At 45.2% G+C, this 15,123-nt stretch overlaps 1 protein-coding gene across 3 annotated transcripts in view; it reads left to right on the forward strand.

Moving 5' to 3' along the window:
* FYN (FYN proto-oncogene, Src family tyrosine kinase) overlaps positions 1-15,123 on the forward strand; it is a 211,053-nt gene that overhangs the window by 23,334 nt on the left and 172,596 nt on the right. For 2 of the 3 annotated variants that reach the window (XM_070376417.1, XM_070376415.1), the window contains exon 2: positions 5,959-5,998. The exons of the other annotated variant lie outside the window; for it this stretch is intronic. The gene's annotated coding sequence lies outside the window, so the exon portion shown is untranslated. The remainder of the gene's footprint in view (positions 1-5,958; positions 5,999-15,123) is intronic. 3 annotated transcript variants of the gene reach the window in all.

The following is a 15,123-nucleotide window of genomic DNA, read 5'->3' on the forward strand; positions in this document are numbered from 1 at the left end:
GCCCTATGCCCCTCACCACTTTGAACATGTACTCATCACTATGCCTTTTCTAGGGGTGGGTAGGATGGGAGAAGAGTTGCAGGTGCCACCGCCTCGAACCTTCTTAGAAGGTTCATGTGTACAGGAAGACACAGGAGGAGAATGAGCTTGTCTGGGACTAAAAGTAATGGCCAGAGGCAGGGGAAAATTTTTTTTTCCTGGGAAAACGGGGTAATGAGGAATACCCCACAACGAAAGGCCTTGTCTGAGCAGGGTCCCGTCCTGGGGCCAGCCCCAGCTGGGGGCTGCACAGCAGAGCAGGGTGCCCTGCATGTCTGCGTGCAGCTGTGGAGGTCCCGGGCGCCCACTGTGAGAGTGGGCCTGTTCCTGGGTTGCAGGCAGGGAGCCAGGGACTGCCCCCTCGCCAGAGAACATTGAGGCGCTTCTGTGTGCACTCTGTATGTGTCTCAGCTTTCTTTGGAATTGTGGCAGAGTCTGGCCCTGCCTGGTCTTTTTGTGCCTTGGATCCTAAGTTAAGAATAACCGAAGGAACAGTGCCCCTGTTGACACGCTTGATATGGAAGCTGCTATCAAATGGCCATTTTATCCTTGGTGGCCACTGACATCACACCACGTACAGCTCTGAGTTCTCACTTGAGTTCTGATTGAATAGAGCTGTGATCGTTGGAGCAGAAAGAAGCCATTCAGACGTGAATATGTGGAGACGTGTCTAGTAACGTGCAGATGTTTTTTGGCAGGTCAATAAATATTTTAAGTCTTTTGCAAGTAGTGAAAAGGGTTGAATTGGGAATAGAGGAGATTCTGTGGCAAGAGAAAAGTATACCTCATTTCTCTCTCAATCTTCCATTTCTTAAAATAATCAAACAAAAGCCCAAGCCACAATTTAAATCTTGGCTGCATCATGGCCCTTCCTTACATTGTATCTTAGTCAAGACATGATTATGATTCTAATGTATTGAATCTTGGTTTCTCGGTCACATTTTTCAAGTAAAAAGGAAACACTGGGTAACATTAAAAGTAACAGCCGAATCTTCAGAATGGATCTTTGTCACTTATTTATAGCTAAAGACATGGGACTAAATTGAAAAAACAGGTCATCTTCTGGGTACATGGGTGTATGTGGCATGTGGGCGCACCCTGGATTTATAACCCCCTTCCTTCCCCAGCACCCTCCGCGCTCCTACGTGCAGGAGGTGGCAGGTCGGCCTGATTCAGTGCAGTTTCATTTCCTTCATTTCTGCGTTCAGTTCTTCATTAGTCACCCTGCCCCTCTCCACCCTTCACACCTCCATCCACAGAGATGGCACAGGTCCCCTTTGTGTTGCCGGCACGGTACTTACTCACTGCCATTCTGGCCGCAGACAAGCTGGTGTTCCATTGAGAGGCAGAGACCAGTCCTACCTGAAGTGCTATAGGCACATGGAGGAGAGGAAATCCAATTCTTCATAGAAGTAGGGCTAGAGGGGAACAGGTGCGGAAAGGTGGTTCTGTCCTGGGCCCTGAAGGCCAATCAGGAGAGGATGCTACTTACCCAGCAGAGTGAGTGAGACTGGAATGAGGATCCTTAGTCCAGGGCCAGGAATATGCTGGGGCTTCTATCTGTTTTTCTATCCTTTCCTAAGAGAGAGGTGGGTTGAAAATATACTGGTGGGTGCAGATGTGTGCCCCTCACTGCCCGACTTCTAAACTGGTGTACACTGTCTCTCACCACCTGGCCTCTGCCTTAGCTTCCCACCTTTCTCCCTCTAGCCTCCCACCGTCTGCACCCACCCCATGGCCTGCGCACTGTCAAGCCTCTTGCCATTCTCCAAACATGTGGCCAGTGTCCCTTTGCCAGGTCAGGGTATTCCTCTGCTGGCACTGTCCTCTCACAGGGTATATGGTAGGTGCCCATGGGAGAGGTCCCCTGGCATCTGAAATAGGAGAGCAGGAGGGGTGGGGTGGGGGTGGCTGTATCAAGAAGGAGCTTGAAGTTGAGGGCTTCTCAGTATTATTTTTGGAGTTTCCTCTAAAAAAAAGAAAAATCTTTGTGTATTCCCCCAATGATGGAGGACTTGAGCTGATCTAGAGAGTGGGAGGATTCATTTTGGGTCCAGGCCTCATCCTTCAGCTTCCCTTCCTGCAGTTGATCACACATTTGCAGCGTTTATGGATTACTTTGCCAACAAAGGTCCGTCTAGTCAAGGCTATGGTTTTTCCTGTGGTCATGTATGGATGTGGGAGTTGGACTGTGAAGAAGGCTGAGCACCGAAGAATTGATGCTTTTGAACTGTGGTGTTGGAGAAGACTCTTGAGAGTGCCTTGGACTGCAAGGAGATCCAACCAGTCCATTCTGAAGGAGATCAGCCCTAGGATTTCTTTGGAAGGAATGATGCTAAAGCTGAAACTCCAGTACTTTGGCCACCTCATGCGAAGAGTTGACTCATTGGAAAAGACTCTGATGCTGGGAGGGATTGGGGGCAGGAGGAGAAGGGGACGACAGAGGATGAGATGGCTGGATGGCATCACTGACTCGATGGACATGAGTCTGAGTGAACTCCAGGAGTTGGTGGTGGACAGGGAGGCCTGGCGTGCTGCGATTCATGGGGTCGCAAAGAGTCGGACACGACTGAGTGACTGATCTGATCTGATCTGATCTGATGGATCTGCCTTTTCCACTGGGGGAATCTGGATCACTTCAGTCATGTTTTCGAACAAAGTATCAGTACTACTTCAGCAGGAAGAACAAAAGCATGGACCATGCCCTAATGCCCAGAAACCCACAATTGGGGGCTTTTATATGGAAATAGTCAACTATTTGGGCTTCCCTGGAGGCTCAGATGGTAAAGAATCTGCCTGCAATGCTGGAGACCTGGGTTCGATCCCTGGGTCAGGAAGATCCCCTAAAGAAGGGAATGGCAACCCAGTCCAATATTCTTGCCTGGAGAATTCCATGGACAGAGGAGCCTAGCAGGCTACAGCCCATGGGGTTGCAAAAAATAAAAAGAGTCAGACACGATTGAGTGAATAAGCCAAAAGGTGAATAATTGGTCAGTTTTTTTAACGTGAAAGTGTTAGTTGCTCAGTCATGTCCGACTCTGCAACTCCCTGGACTATAGCCCGCCAGACTCCCCTGTCCATGTAATTCCCCAGGCAAGAATATAGGATGGGTTGCCATTTCCTTCTCCAGGGGATCTTCCCTACCCAGGGATTGAACCCGAGTCTCTGGCATTGCAGGCAGATTTTTTACCATCTGAGTTACCAGGGAAGCCCTTTTAAAATATAGGAGTCATTGAAATAAAATACTACCTCTATTTCATCTAAGTATTTGATGACCAAAATTTATTTGTTCTGTACTTTTCAGAAACAGCCTTTATTTAAGAATGGTATAACTGGTTTTTAAAAAGCTAAAGCTACTCTTCATTCAAGATGGGTTGTCATATGAATTTTACTTTCAGGCAATTCTATTTCATCCACCCGTATTCTCTTTGAAACAATGGAACTGGTGCCTAAAAATATCTCAGGCCGTGTGTGCTTGCTGTGAGTCTTTGACGTTGACGCTGTGACATCCTTCTGGTTTCTGGCTTCGGGATGGTGCATATATGTATTGTCTTTGTTAATTAACTCCGTCTGTTTAGTAAGCCTGAAAAAGAAATTGGATGATGCTGCATGTATGTACGTATGGATAAGATTCTTTGTGTAGTAGTGAGCCAGCAGCTGCAAGTGGGTTTTCAGTTTTCCTTTTAGTACTGATTGTTAAAGAGCCATGGAGTGAAGGCTCATTCTTTCAGAGCATGTTGCTGAATTTGGTACCCTCTGAGGTTGCTATTGTGCTGTGTCCATGGGAGAGGCCAAGTTTTCTCACTGCTTTGGATGAGGGTAATGATTCTCCACCTGCTCTTTCTGTGGCAGATGAAGGCAGCCCTCATCTGGCAAATTAGAACATTCTACTTTATAAATCAGAATGCTGCTGCTGTTGCTGCTGAGTCGCTTCAGTTGTGTCCAACTCTTTGCGACCCCATGGACTGTAGCCCACCAGGCTCCTCTGTCCATGAGATTCTCCAGGCAAGAATATTGGAGTGGGTAGCCATTCCCTTCTGCAGGGGGTCTTCCCAACCCAGGGATCAAACGCTTGTCTCTTAGGTCTCCTGCTTTAGCAGGCAAGTTCTTTACCCCTAGCACCACCTGGGAAGTCCATATATCAGAATGACAGCCTTCCTAAACCTCTTTGTAAGTATTTAAGAATGGACGTCAGTCTTCTCTGTATAGATAGATGTTCCCTTTGGTGAAAAGTTCTTATAGTACTGACTGACTCTTTGCAGGTTATAGAGAGGCCAGTTGAAATGTCTAGAAAGAGAGAATTCCTTTTTCTTTTTTCTTTAATAGCTCAACACTGTCTAGACCCCCAGTGGGGGAGCCAGAAGAGAAGGCATGTATTGCCTAGTGGCGTTTGGTAGGATAAGACAGCGTGTCTCAGAAGCCAGGAAGAGATGGGGCTGTGGGTTGCCCAGGCACGGACTGTGGCAAACTCATTAGCCCATTCTCTCCCTCCAGCCTCTGTGCTGCTTCTCTTGCATGTCTGCAGTGAGTTCATGATTTGAATGCCCATCTGCGGAAGACAATATATCAGTTTCTAATTCTCTTCCCCATGGTCATTTTTTTCTTCCCTTCATTCTGAGTCATCTTTGATTAAACAAAACAAAGATGTGACTGTTAATTATATAGTCTTCCAAATAGTGTAAAAATTCTCTTGTGTGTGTATGAAGGGGGGATGGTTTTGATGAGGTTGATAATTTATGATGGGGGTATTTTAAACCATGGGCCAGAAAGAAAGATGCTAAGAATCATACTAAAAGCAAGTTTGAGTCTCTACTAAGATAGGAAAAATTGTTTCTGCTTTTTTTTCCTGCAGATTTTTCAAACCTTTTACTTTCTACCCTGACATATTGTTGTCAACATAATTCCACTCAACTGTTTTTATTGTTCTTTTTAGGCACCTTATTAAAACAGAAGCTTTGTTCAAGCAGCTAGAATCACAAAGAATAAATGAGGTATTGGAACACAGTATTGGCAGGTTGTAGGCAGAGTACTGGTAAAGAATTCACCTGCAATGCAGGAGACCCCAGTTTGATTCCTGGGTCGGAAAGATCCCCTGGAGAAGGGATAGGCTACCCACTCCACTATTCTTGCCTGGAGCATCCCCATGGACAGAGGAGCCTGGTGGGCTGCAGTCCATGAGGTCACAAAGAGTCAGACACGACTGAGCGACTAAGCAGCAGCAGACAGAGAACATGAGAAATCTGGAGGTCTTGATCCTGGCATTTTAAAGATTCATGTGAAGTGGGCATGGGTGCCATCAGTCAGCATCAGCTGAACCCAGGACTTAACACAAGGTTCTAAGGTGATCTCGGGACTAGGTTTCCATGCACAAGTTGTGCAGGCTGCTGGGTTGGCAAAGCCTCTTGGAGAGGGTCTCCCAAGCTGATGGGAAAGCAGGCCCATGACAAGAAGCCTGCTTCGACAGTGAGGCTTGCCCACAGTCAGACCGGAAGTGGGGCAGATAGGGTCTGGGGACTAAGGAAAGATTTAAGCCAAGAGGTATGTTGAACAAGACCTTGGGGACACATTTTTAACATGTCCCAGCTATGGATGACTTATAGGCATTCTGCAAAAGGAGTGTGTGTGTGTGTGTGTGTGCACGCATGCATGTGCATACTCAAGATCTCCATCTCTATTTTTCCTGGTTCTGGAAACTTAAGATCTCGTGCTGGCTTCCTTTGGTTGTACAGGCCCAGGTCTTTGCAGTTGCAGGCAGGTGTTTGTGGCAACTGTGACTTCACAACAATTGTGTGAACAAGAAAAAAAATTGTGGGCAAATCGATTATCTGCAGCAAGTGAAAATTCTATGGTAGTGCTTTGTGGGTGGTTTACAGGTGAAGAATGCTCAGTTCCCTTGTAATTTTTTTTTTTCTTCTACAGTTTTTTGAAGAAGGAGGATGCTGATCTAGACGTGGAAAAAGTAAGTTGGCAAGTTTTGCACTAAAAGCACGTGCCTTGTAAATTAGAAAGGGGTGTCCACCAGGATTAGGTCCACTTTGAACTTGGAATTGTGACTTTGAGCCCATGGATTTCTGAGAATGAGGTTGAATTGGAGGTGGAGCTGGTGTATGATATAGAAAGCCTTAACTTACTTAGGTCAACCTGCTACTTGCCCCTCTCTCCTTGTTTGTAACACTCAATTTTGAAAATTATGGGAACATATGTTTTAGCTCTAAGATACGTCTCCCCAGCCCAGAAATAGAACAGAACAGCTGTCCTGTGGCTGCTGAGTCTTCAAGGGCTGGTGGGGGGTGAGCAGCCCTCCAGCTTCTGGTTAAGACTGGTTAAGGGAAGGTTCATTCATTGCTGGGTTTTCCTCTACTGTCAGATGGCTGCTGTTTACCGTTGCCCTAGTTGTACCTTCAAATTGCAGTCACTGTGTGACTGTGTGCTTTCATTTGCTTAACATTTTTTTGGTGCCCATTGGATGCTGGACACCTTGCTGGACTCTGCTGAGACAAAAATGAATGAGAAAGACAATACAGAGATAATTATCGCACAGTCTGATAGAGCTGTGCAAAAAGGGTTCTGGAAGCTCCAGGTGAGGGCTGGGCATCCAGAGAAGCTGCTGGAGGGAGGGGGCGTGGGAAGGAACCACGTGTTCATTCTTTCTGCAGACTGGGTGAGTCTTCTCTGCCTGTTCTTCCCTTGCCTCCCAGGCCCCTTGGGTTCCCAGAAAAGGCTGGACTTACACAGGTCTCACCAGCCAGCTATAGGATCCTTCAGTGCCCCAGACTCCACTGACCAGTCCCATGGCCTCGAGTGTAATCTTTTATTGGATCCCTGGTCAGTCAGGGACTGCCATCTGATCATTCTAGAATGACGTGGATGTTATTTCTTATTTTGAATTTATGTGCAAAAGAGGTTCTTCTCCTAAACTAGAGCCATTCTGTCTGCAGACAGTGCACTTTTATTTTCAAGTCAAGGAAATACAACTCTCTTGAAGCCTTGTTTGAGAACAGTTATGAGCAACCCCTGATCTTTGACCCCATGCAAACTCCCCAGCTTCTGCAGAATGATCTGTGATCTCCTTTCAACCTGGCCTTTTTAGCTCATACAAACCAAGGGACTCAAGGAAGTAAAAAGGCTCTAGTCAGGGCCAGTAGAAGGGAGCCTTTGTAGAAACCCCATGGGTTAGATCTTGACTGTGGAGGCCAGAAGTCAGGAGGGACATCCCTATGGGGGTGGACCCTGTGGCCCTCCTGGGCCAGGCCAGACCTCCAGCAGCCAGAGTCTCTGGGTATCAGGAGCCACCCCAGGGTGGTATAGCATGGACCAGCAGAACACCCAGCAGAGATGAGGGCGGGGAGAGGATCCAAGAAGTGCCTGGTGATGCTCCAGGCTACAGAGCCTGCCTGGCCTCATGTGGCCCAGGCCACAGTGAATCCCACAACCACAAGGCCAGGAGATCCAGCTCATGGATGGGGTGCATCTGTCTGTGCAAGCCCACAGGCAGACCAGAGGGCTTACTTAGCAAATGGAGTGGGGAGCCCCAAGTGGAATGAATTAAATTCTTGCTTCAGCTCTACTGTTCACATGCTCTAAGATCTTAGGCAAATCTCTTTTCCTTTCTGAGCCTCATTTTTCTCATCAGTAGAGAGAAAATTCCTTTTCCAGGACCAAGTAGAATTCTTCATTTTTTAACTTAAAAACACGAAACGTATTTTTTATTGTTGTTTTCTAACTTGAGCCTTGTATCAGAAAGGAAAAGTGGTTGCTGCTGCTGCTGCTGCTGCTGCTGCTGCTGCTGCTGCTGCTAAGTCGCTTCAGTCGTGCCCGACTCTGTGCGACCCCATAGACGACAGCCCACCAGGCTCCCCCGTCCCTGGGATTCTCCAGGCAAGAACACTGGAGTGGGTTGCCATTTCCTTCTCCAATGCATGAAAGTGAAAAGTGAAAGTGAAGTCGCTCAGTTGTGTCTGACTCTCAGCGACCCCATGGACTGCAGCCCACCAGGCTCATCCATCCATGGGATTCTCCAGGCAAAAGTACTGGAGTGGGGTGCCATTGCCTTCTCCAAAGTGGTTGTTGGCCACAATCTAAAGAAGACTTAATAAGGCTGGCCATGGGCTGGGAGCTCCTTGCAGGTGGAGCCTGATCGATTGTACTGACAGCAAGGTGTGTCTAACAGTGGGATGAACTGTGTAACTGACCCTGTTTTGGGCGTTGGATGTTTGTTAGCACTGAGGGAATTTAGACTGAAAGAAGCGAAACCTGGGCTGGGAAATGCTTCTTGAGCCAAGTGAGTTTGGGCTCCTCTGAAGGGTTCTGCCCACACCCTCCCAGTCAAGTAGTTAGTGACCTGAAAAACACTTAACCACCAGAGGGGAGTTCACTATTTTAAAAGCTCTGATTCAAAAGCTTCAATTCCGGAATCTTTTTCTAATGCTCCAAGAAGGCTACTGATACAGATATGCCAAATAATCTTTTTGCCTGTGTTTATATACCTGCCAGGAAGAATCTAGTACAGGGTGTAGCTCCATTGTTTAAGTAAATGATACCTGTTAGCCAACCCAAGTGAAGAAAATTCACTGATGTCAGAATGTCTTTGTTTCCTAATGGATTTTTGAGTTTTCTCTTTTAGTTGAACATTTTTGTAAGGATAGAACTAGGAAAGGAAAATTAGCTTTGTTTTGACATGTCAAAGTTCAGAGATACATCAGCATACATTCTATTATTATTGTTTGTAGTTTACTGGATTTCCACTACATACTGAGTGCTTTTTATGTATGCCGCACTTCACCATTACAGCAATATTGTGAGGTGACCATGTCCCTTACCATGAGTTGCTTAAGGCACCATAGTAGTAGCAAGGATTCTAGTTGTACTTATCCAGTCCAAAGCCTTCTCTTTCCCATGCCCCATCTTACCTTGGAATTGATATAGTGTTCAATGTATCTTTTAATATTTTCTATTGTGATAAAAATCACATAATATAAAACATTACTATTTTAACCATGTTTAACTATATAGTTCAATGGCACTAAGTACAACTCTCACCATCATCCGCTCCCAAATTTTTCACCTTCCTAAAATGAACTCTGTTCCCATTAAACACTAACTCCCCATCCTCTCTCCCCACCTCACCTCCATCCCTCTGACATCTACCGATACACTTCCAATTCTATGAATTTGACTGTTGAGAGAGTATATTTGTGTCATCTCCTTTTTAAAAGTTTTATGAGTAAGTTGTAAAAAAGCAATGTTACTTTCTAGAGAGGTCTTCCTTGACTCCCAGTCTGGCTGGAGGCATAGTTATTTGTACAGTAGCCATCTAATATCTTTTTCCTCCTGGAATGTAGCCTTCGGTCTGAATTCTTCATGTATGAAGCCTAGAGCCTGTACCTAGTATGCCTTCTTAAGGTATTGAATGCCACAGGACCAAATTGAGGGGTAATGAGACCCAGTGAAAGCTACGTTGGTAGGTAGAAAAGTTAAAAACTTTATTGTATACGCCAGAAATCATGTTTCTCTTCTCCAGCAATGGGTTTTATCTGTGGAAATCATGCTTGTTAATAGCATTATATGGAGATAGCATGATCACTCCCTATCCTCAAAAGTACAGTTTCAAGCAGACAAACAAATAGATAATTCTTAGAATGAAGTCATCTGGGCAAGTAAAGCAAGTCTGAAGGGAGGAGCAGTAAGAACACAAGGGAAACGTTAAACATTTTTTTTTTTCCACAGAATCTTATAGAATTATTGAGGAATATACTTCTGAGTATAGTTTCCATAAATCACTGGTTTAAATATATAAGGTGTGTCTTCTAAAAGTGAAACCCATCCTCAAGTGAATTTTAAAGAATATGTAATTTTCTGGGAAAGATTGAAGGCGGGAGGAGAAGGGGACGACAGAGGATGAGATGGTTGGATGGCATCACCGACTCAATGGACATGAGTTTGGGTAAACTCTGGGAGCTGGTGATGGACAGTGAAGCCTGGTGTGCTGTAGTCCATGGGGTTGCAGAGTCGGACACAACTGAGTGACTGAACTGACTGACTGAATTTTGTTTTTATGTCAGAAAAACAAAAATGCACTTTTTAAAATAAAAAGCTGATAAAATTGAGTCATCTTACTTAGTAATTTAAACCTATTTAAATGAATGTGATTAGCATCTCTTTGGTCATAACTACTCTCAAAGTTCTGGGGAGAGAGGTTTGATTTTCATGTACCCTACATGGCCTTGGTCCAGCATGATTAAAGTGTTTTGGCGTCTGCCTTGAGAGAGGCCCCTGTTATATCTGTAGTTCCAGTGAGACTAAGAATTCCTCTACTGTTATCCCAGCTGTTTGCAGGGCTTAGATAGCTGCCTTCAGTCCCTCAAATATGGCCAAAATACTACTGTCTCTTTGGTAGGCCACCTCAACTAAAATCATCCTTGAGAAAGAAAAGTAAATTAAAAAGTTACCTCCTGCTTTAGAGTTGTTTCCTTTCTCTCAGTGAATTTCTTTTTCTCAGTGAGTTACTGAAAAATGGAGTAGCTTCTGTATTCATGTGTAAATGCAGAATGCACATAGAAGTTACTCCATTTTTCAGTCTGTCTTTTGTTTTAATAAGTCCCAAAAGAAATGATAAAAAAAAAAAATCCTAGATTCTTATTGTGAGGCCAATTGTCTTGTGAAAAAAAAAAAAAAAGATCTCTTTCTAAACAGTTAATGGTTCAAAATTCAAGACTGCATTAGAAAATAAGCTTTAAAGTCATGTATGATTCCTACACAGCCAGTTGAAAAGAGAAAAATTTGTGACCCAATGGACTGTATCCCTCCAGGCTCTTCTGTTCATTGGATTCTCCAGGCAAGAATACTGGAGTGCGTTGCTATGGGTTTCTCCAGGGGATCTTCCCAATCCAGGGATCAAACCCACGTCTCCTGCACTGGAGGCAGATTCTTTACCACTGAGCTATCAGGGAAGCCTGTAGTGGGGGTAATATAATTTCCAGGGGTCAGAGGATCATCAGGACTTATATGGAATGTCCAAAGGCTTAAGAATGCTGGTCAGTGGGAAGGCATGCGGCTGTGTCTCCGTGGGCATGTAGGGGGTTTGGTGTTAGGGGTACCACCTCCCTGAGTATGCTGCTTGCTCTAAGGAGAAGGAGAGAGAGAGAAGAGGACCAGCATGAGTATAATGCCCTGCTGTCTGTAGAAGCTACTCTTCCTAAATGGAGGGGAGGGCTCCCCAGGTGCTGTGGGTCCCTTAGGCCCTCTGACACAGGTGCGTAGAATACTGCCAACTTCAGGACCTGTGAGATGCCCAGTTTGCTTCCATTCTCCATGTCCTTCGCCCCAACCTCACACACAGACTGACCTATTCTACTGGTGACTGAGCATCGGGAAAGACCAGCCTTTGTTTCACTTAGCGGAGGCCAAGCCTGACACAGCCTGTTCTCCTGGTGATTAGGGATCAAGAAAAAGGAATGGCTTTTGGTTGGGGATGGGGGAATGTCTGTGTTTACGAGCAAGAAACTTGCACAGAATTCTGTTTTAGATTGAAGAGCAAACTTTTAAAAGTCCTGGATTAAAAATAGTTGTTATGCATCACCCATAATAACTGACCAACTTTCTTTGACATATATCTCTAGATTGTAAAAACTAAGCACCACCACTGTCCAAGAAGAAAAAACGTGCCCTATGCCAGTTCCTAGATTATTTCCTAGATAATATTTCTAGATATATTTCCTAGATAATAAGAGATCCATCTTCCTAGATATTATAAACTCAGGCAGATATTGATGGCAATTGGAAGAACTGCGGGTAACAGTATTAGATTGTGATTCAAGGAAAGAGCTGAAAGGCTGGGATGGATTGTCTGCTGCTGGATGCAGAAGAGTTAATTTATCCTTTCCTCAAACATTGATGAACCCAGGTGGGCCAACCACTGTGTAGACCACATGTCATCTTATTCAGTTGTCCTGTTTTGCATGTGAGGAAAATGAAGCTCAACAGAAATGAAATGATTTACCCGAGGACTTGAATCTTGGAAGCAGCAAGATCTAAATTAGGTCTCGGTCTCTTTCCTCTCCATGTTGGAGCTTCTGTCCTGAGGTTCTCTTGAGCAGAAGACAAATGAATCATCATCAGCCTCATGTCATCAAACTGGTAGTTTTATATGTACCTTTCATTTTCCCTTCCTTGATTTTAAAAGGACTTTCTCCCTTATGGGGTGGTTTTTAAAATAGTAATGATGTTTTTATCAGGGAGGTGTTAGAAACTCAAAACGGGAACCATGTCCTGCAGCCTGACCTGGTGCCACCAGGCGGTCCTCTGGGTGACAGCATGAGAGTTGACTTGGAGAGATGGTGGTGGTGGGAGTCTAGGCAGGCCTGCAGGACCTTCCTCCTCTTTCCGAGGCCGGTTCCTAGGCTGGGGGATCATGCTGTTGTATTGCTCATCTAAGTAGCATTCATCATTCTCCGAAGGCTGGATGTTGCCAGGCGAGGGTGGAGAGAAATGCTGCCCACATCACAATAGAGAATCAAGACACGATCCCACCTATGCTGGAGGCTCTCTCCCATGTGTGCAGGCAGATTGCTGGATCGTCTCTTCCACAGCAGTGAGGAGGCCTGCTGGGTGGAGGTTAAACCAGCTGGTTGTCTGCCCTGCTTGGACTTACTGTCTGCTGAATTTGTGTGTGAAGCAAAGATTATTAGTAAAATGTGCACTCAGAATGGCTTAAAAGATGCCTTTTATCACTGTCCCCAAACACTTTTAAAAGCAGAGCCATACTTGTTCTAAGTCTGGTTTGGAATAGGCCATAAAAACACATACAAATTCAAACTTCTTCCTTGAAGAAGGTTATTCCTGCCCACTTTTTGCCCTCAGCAAAATTTAACTAATCAGAAAACCTTCCTTTTAGTTTACTGTGACTGTCATCACAAATGAGTACAAACGTGGTCTCTTAAAACAACAGAGGTTTGGTCTCTCATGCTTTTGGAGTCCGAGTCCAGTGTTACGGTATCAGCAGGAATACATGCCTTTCGGAGGCTTTCATTGTCGGGGGAGAATCTCGGGGGAGAATTGGTTGCTTGTCTCTTCTTTCCCAGTTTTTGGGGCTCCAGATGCTCGTTGACTTGTGGCCACATCTCTCCAGTCCCTGCCTCTGCCTTCAGGCTATCTTCTTCCCTGTGCATCTCCGTCTCATCTCCCTCTGCATCCCTCTTATAAGGATGCCAGTGATGGCTTTGAGCACCTGCTGGATAATCTAGAATCATCTCCTCCTGTGGACATTCTTAGCTTTATCATATCACAGCATTTCATGTCAGGTCATATTCACAAATTGCAGGAATTAGGAAGAGTATACTTTAGGGAGGGGGAGACATTTTTCTGCCTCTCACACCTTCTCTTGGGGGAATTTCTGTGTTTTTCATTTCCTGAAACATAAAGCCTGTCACCATTTATTTTGCAAGTTACTTGAGTGAATTTGATCTTCCTGAAAGGGACCACGTGGAAGACCTAGGAACTAACCTTGTCTCCCAGGCCTCACTCAGAAAAGGCAAGGCCAGGCCTGTCTTCATTCTCAGATTGGAATTAATGTGAGAATGAAGAATTAGGGGCTCTGAGAGCAGGGAGGGGACTAGGAAATCAGATCTTCCAGTCTGAGAGAGAAACGGCTACAGAGACAGGGTCATGGAGACAAGGAGCAGAATGGGATGAGCAGTCACTGCGTCAGCCCTTCTTCCAGTGTGTCCCTGCAGGCCCTCAAGCTGTTGCCCATCAGATGAGCCTCTTGGTCTTCCTTCATGCAAGAGCGCTTAACCTGAAAAACCATCCCTGCAAATCCATGTTTTCCTGGCCAACAGCCCTGGTTCTTACAAACCTTCTTACATTACCTGATATCAGGAAATCTGTTATTCTGGTTACTTCCTCCTGGATGCATTCCCTTTATGTCATTGCCTCTTTGAAAGCATGGCACTCAGACACAAACAGTACTTCAGAGATGTCTCAGCCAGTATAGAGTAAGGTCTCTACACCAAAGACTCCTAAGGCCTGTGAGATGCACGTTTTCTGCATCATTAAATGCTGAACCAGTGCAGACCAGGATCACGTCTCTGGTTCAGCTGCTCTGTGGCACTCTTAGCTTGCATTGAGCTTGTATTCAATAAAAATCCTTAAGACTTTAAAATATTAATTGCTTTAAACACATCCCCTTTGCCCCTGCCACGTAAAAATGCTGGGCTTCTGTCTGGGCTTTAGGATGGGGTCAGCTGGGAATCCAGAATATTCCAGATGAGATCGGATCCATGGCCAGGGACACGTTCACAGGGACATATGAGCAGCATGTATGTAACAGGAGACAATGAAGGGAGCTGGGAAGGTCTAGCACTGGGGAAGTCCTTCCACGGGTGGCAGTCTGGATGGACATATGTTGTTGGATAGCAGGATTGTATGGCTGAATGAGTCAAGGGGCCAGATGAAAGGAGTGCTGGAGAATGGGGACAAGACCACAGCAGGAAGCCGTAGAAGGTTTGGGTCTACAAGAACAACTTAGAGGATCAACTGCCAGAAGTGGGTGGGGCCCAGAACAGGAGACTGAGCCCAGAGAGTAAAAGGCAGCCCCAGCTCAGAAGTCAGAGTCATAACATTGATGGGACTCTGAAGTCAGAGTCCTGGAGCCTCTCCCACCCAGGGACATGGCAGAGCTTATGATCAGGGTGAGCTGTCCCAACAGAGCAGGCTCAGGAGTCTGGAGCAGGCACCGACATCAGCTATATTTATGCAGTAGATTTCTTTCTTTCTTTCTTTCTTTCTTTCTTTTTTTGCAGTCAAAAGCAGGATTTTTATCTGTTAACTTGGAGGGATTTTGTTGTTGTTTTGGCTCAGCCTATTAACATCCTTTAAAATCTCTGGTCTTCCTTCCTTCCTTCCTTCCTTTCTTTCTGTTCTGTTTTCTCTCTGTCTATATCTTGGCTCTTCTACATTCTTTTAAAAATTTTTATTGGAATATAGTTGATGTACAGTGTTCTGTTGGTTTCAAGTGTACATTCTTTCTTCCAGTCCATTAACTATCTCCTCTCATCTGAGAATTATTTGTGATCTCTGTAAGCACAT

This window comes from Bos mutus, chromosome 9, assembly GCF_027580195.1.
Source record: "Bos mutus isolate GX-2022 chromosome 9, NWIPB_WYAK_1.1, whole genome shotgun sequence".
NCBI lineage: Eukaryota > Metazoa > Chordata > Mammalia > Artiodactyla > Bovidae > Bos > Bos mutus.